Source organism: Rhinopithecus bieti, unplaced genomic scaffold (genome assembly GCF_001698545.2).
Source record: "Rhinopithecus bieti isolate Rb0 unplaced genomic scaffold, ASM169854v2 scaffold_39551, whole genome shotgun sequence".
NCBI classification, from domain to species: Eukaryota; Metazoa; Chordata; class Mammalia; order Primates; family Cercopithecidae; genus Rhinopithecus; species Rhinopithecus bieti.
In genome coordinates this window covers 65,472-70,471 of record NW_016816251.1, presented here as the reverse complement: position 1 = coordinate 70,471, position 5,000 = coordinate 65,472, and the positions used below count along the sequence as shown (strand labels likewise).

The window sequence follows — 5,000 nt, the reverse complement described above, 5'->3', positions numbered from 1 at the left end:
ATTAGTCTCAAAGAATTTCCAAATACCTGTCTTAATATCATTATTAACCCAAAAGTCATTTAGAAGTCATTCAATTTCCATGTCATTGGATAGTTTTGAGTGAATTTCTTAGTCTTGATTTTTAATTTGATTGTGCTGTGGTTTGAGAGGTTCTTTGTTATGATTTCAGTTATTTTTCATTTTCTAAGAAGTGTTTTATTTCCAATTATGTAATTAATTTTAGAGTAAGTGCCATGTGACAATGAGAAGAGTGTATATGCTATTGTTTTTGAGTGGAGAGTTCTGTAGTTATCTATCAGGTCCATTTGATCAAGTGCTGAGTTCAGGTCTTGAATATTTTTGCTAATTTTCTGTTTCAATGACCTGTCTAATATTGTCAATGAGGTATAAAAATCTCTGATTACTATTATATGAGGGTCTGAGTCTCTTTGAAGGTCTCTAACAACTTGTTTTATAAATCTCGGTCCTACTATGTTAGGTACATATATGTTTAAGATAGTTAGCTCTTCTTGTTGAATTGAACCTTTTACCTTTATGAATCGCCTTTTTTAGTCTTTTTTGATCTTTGATGGTTTAAAGTCTTTTTCGTCAGAAACTAATATTGCAACCCCATCTTTTTTATGTTTTCTATTGTCTCAGAAAATTTTCCCCCATCCCTTTATTTTGAGCCTATCTGTTCATTGCATGTGAGTTGTATCTCTTCAAGACAGCATCGCAAGGTCTTGGTTCTTTATCCAGCTTGTCACTCTGTGTATTTTAGCTGGGGCTTTTAGCACTTTTACATTTAAGGTTAGTATTTATACGTGTGGATTTGATTCTGTCATCATGATGTTAGCTGGTTATTTTGCAAACTTAGTTTATTTGGTTGCTTTATAATGTCACTGGTCTATACACACTTCAGTGTGTTTTTATAGTAGTTAGTAATAGTCTTTCCTTACCACATTTAGTCCTTGTTTCAGGAGCTCTTTTAAGGCAGGTCTGGTGGTAAGAAATTCCCCAGCATTTGCTTGTCTGAAAAAGAATTTATTTCTTCTTAGCTTATAAAGCTTGGTTTGGCTAGATTTGAAATTTTGGGTTAGAATTATTTTCTTTATAAAATGTTGAATATTGGCCCCTAATCTCTTCTTGCTTATAGGGTTTCAGCTGAGAGATTCGCTGTTAGTCTGATGTGCTTCCCTTTCTAGGTGGCCTGGCCTTTCCCTCTAGTTGCCGTTAACAGTTTTTCTTTCATTTTGACTTTGAAGAGTCTTATAATTATGTGCCTTGGGGATGTTTTTCTCATGGTGTATCTTACTGGAGTTTTTTGCATTTCCTGAATTTGAATGTTCGCCTTTGTAACTAGGTTCGGTAAGTTCTCATGAACGATATCCTAAAATATGTTGTCCAAATTGATTCCAATGTCCTCATATCATTCAGGAAAACAGTCAGTCATAGATTTGGTCTCATTATATAATCCCATATTTTGTGGAGGTTTTGTTCATTCCTTTTCTTTTTTTTCTGTTTTCGTCTCATTATTTCAGAAATCTAGTCTTCAAGCTCAGTGATTCTTTTCTCCACTTGATCTCTTCTGCTATTACTACTTGTGTTCACATTATGAAATTATGTAGTGTGTTTTTGTGCTATAACAGGTTGGTTACACTCTTTTATCTATTGACTATTTTGTCTGACAGCTCCTGCAATGTTTTATTATGAGTTTCAGCTTTCTTGCATTGGTTTATAGTGTACTCCTTTAGCTCAGTGTACTTCATTTCTATCCAAATTCTGAATTCTAATTCTGTCATTTTAACTTTCTCAGTCTCTGCCCGATTCCAAACCCTTGCAGTCATTTGGAGGAAAGAGGGCACTCTGGTTTTTTGAGTTTTCAGCATTCTTATGCTAATTCTTTTTCATCTTGGCAGGCTTATTTACCTTCAATATTTGAAGTTGCTGGCTTGTGTGTATTTTTCTTCCTTTAACAGTCTATGCACTTTTCTGTAGGCTTGCTGTGGTATGCTGGGGTTCCGCTTCAATGCCTAGTCACTTCAGATTTTCCTGTACCTGCAGGTATCACCAGTTAAGCCTGTGAAGCAGCAGAGATGGCAGTCTGCCCCGTCTTCTAGGAGGTCTGTCATAGGGAGGTACGGACATATTGCTGGCTCAAATGCACCTGCAGGAGGTGGCTGGAGACCCTGGTTGGGAGGTCTTGCCTAGTCAGGAGGAACGGGATCAGGGACCTGCTTTAAAAAGTGCTTTGACCATGTTTTCATAGACAAGCTGTGCTGTGCTGGGGGACCACTTCAGCTCATGGTCACCTCAGACACTCTGAAGCCTGAAGGCTGAAACAGCTAAATCGCCCAAACAGCAAGTATGACAGCATCTACAGAAATCATTTTATTTGAGTTACGTAGCAAGAACCCAACTTAAACAAATATAAAACTTAAAACTAACTCACTACTTGGATATTAATGTCTATGCTAAACTGATTTGTTCATGGGCTAGTCAGCTATTCATATGACCTTTACAATTTTCTGAATTCTATTTTTTGGTTAAAAAAAGAAAACAAACTGATACTTACCACTTTCCAATAAACATTTGATTTAAATGGTTATGCCTTCAATATCTCATGTAAAATACTAGTTTCATTACTACTGTATGTAAATATGTATAAAACAGAAAGTATCTGAGACAAGTCTCAATCAGTTTTGAAGTTTATTTTGCTAAGGTTAAAGATATGCCCAGAAGAAATAAACATGAAATCACAGAAACAGTCTGTGGTCTGTGCATTTTTCCAAAGATGATTTTGAGGATTTCAACATTTAATGAGGAAAAGTAATCTGGAGGGGAAAGAGAGAGGGTATAGTAATCCACGTGTTGTAAGAGAAAAGGAGAAGGTAGGAGAATAATCAATTGTATTTTTGTCTTGTTCTCAGTAAACTGGCATTTTACATAAGATCATGTGAACATGGCATAGCTGCCTATGGAGATATTTTACCTTTCAACTGTAGCTGTCTGCTTAAGAACAGAAGGAAAGGTAGTTTCTTGCGTGACTCAGCTTTCAGTTTATTATTATTATTTTTCTGTGGCATAGTGAATTGAGTTCTCAAGTTTTATTTCCCTGTCACATATCTTTTGGAGTATTTTCAAAATTGCAATTTTAAAACATGCACCCTGAAGATTCTGGTAGCAAAAGATGTCATGTGAGGCAAAATCTGTACTTTTTAAAAGTCTCTAGGTGATTCTCTTCTCAGTCCAATTAGGGAAAAGCTGATTAAGGACTCTATACCAAACCAGACTTGCAAAAGAGGATGCTAAAGCATTTGAAGACTCTATAATAACAAAATTTAAAAAATATATATTTATTTCAAATATCCAATACCGACTACAGAATATAAGAGACTTATTTCTAGAACTCATGAGTCTACTTTTAGAAATCTTATAGAACACTTTTATGTTTTGGTGTCCAGGCTGTATCATTTGGTCACAATTAGCTGGTATAAAAATATATATAGACTTACAGATTATTTTTAAAAATTCCAATAAGTGGGTGGGCAGAGGGTAGTAAGTTATTCATTGATAATATCTCTACTAATGCCCACTCATCATGGCTAAACATACATAGAATTTCAACTTATACACACACACGAACACACACACACACATATAAGACACACACACACACACACACACACACACATACACAAAGACACACCACCCTTCTCCCACAGTATCCTCTGCTGAATATTCTCTGTATCTTCACTGGTACTTTGATTAAAAGCCAATTTTCCTGCACTTTCCAGAATATCATTAGTTTAGGATTTCGTTTTCCTGAATTATCCATAAATCTACTAAAACATACACGTATTGGCTTTTTTTTTAATTTTACATAACTCTAGCATCTTATTTTACCCCACAGTTCCCTACAGATATTCCTATAAATTTACTTTACCAGAATTATTTTGTCTTCTTTTCCCTTGAAATATCTCGACAACTCTATTCATAGATTCTCTGAGCACACAACTCTCTTTAATCACTACCAGTTACTTCACCCAACGTCTCAGTCTTACTAAAGAAAAATAAATTATGCTGGAAAACATTAATAGTTAGTTGCTGCCACACTATTACTTACATGTCTGCCACACAAGTAAATAAAGAAATGTTATAAATATTCTGAAACCAAATATGGTTGAATTTTGGAGTGTACTTTGGTTTTACACAGTGCCTAATAAAAATGATGTTTCTGTTTCTATGAAGTGAGTATATTTTTCAATTATCTACCTCATTGTCATTTACTTAACCAACATCCGAATTTTCAATTTAGGAAAGAATAGAGAGATTCTTCAAGAATAGAGCTGCCTATCAAAGAGGAAGTTATAAAGGGTGCCACCCAAATCTACTTACTTTACAAAAATAGCTTAATTGTAATTGACATAACCTCAAAACAAATATTCAATTGAAAGAATTTTAAAAAACAAACTAAATAAAAAAAGTATTGTACTTCTTAAAAGAAATATCCCAGGCCACAGTTCTTTATTTGTATACATTATAAAATAAATAAACTGAAAAATCCAAACATTTTATTTCATTTTACAATACTCATGCAATTGCTTGTTATTTGTATTGACACAGATGACATTCTAAATTATAAATGACCAATGACTTAAACTACGCTTAATGTCATGAAAATTCTACTTATCTAGTTAAAATATAATTCCTGATGTAAGGGTATTCTGAACTAAGTTTTGAAAACTTCAATAAATGAGAAATAATCTCTAGATAACTCTTATAAAATTATCAAATTTCTTTCCTTAGCTCACTAAGAAAAACATACATTTCAGGGACTTGGTAAATTAAATTAAAAATAACTTTTCCTGGGACTGTTTCTTTAAGTTTCACTGGTCAACAATGTTGCCATTCTTTTCTTTCCTTTTAAGTTTCACTGGTCAACAATGTTGCCATTCTTTCCTTTCCTTTCCTTTCCTTTCCTTTCCTTTCCTTTCCTTTCCTTTCCTTTCCTTTCCTTT

General features: G+C 33.9%; 1 long non-coding RNA gene across 1 annotated transcript; it reads left to right on the top strand.

The window, feature by feature from the left end:
- The first annotated feature begins 1,979 nt into the window (after positions 1 to 1,979).
- Positions 1,980 to 2,744, top strand: LOC108516949 (uncharacterized). Its single transcript, XR_001881952.1, has 2 exons — positions 1,980 to 2,117; positions 2,249 to 2,744. It is a non-coding gene; the product is annotated as an uncharacterized LOC108516949 (long non-coding RNA).
- Positions 2,745 to 5,000: the final 2,256 nt, after the last annotated feature.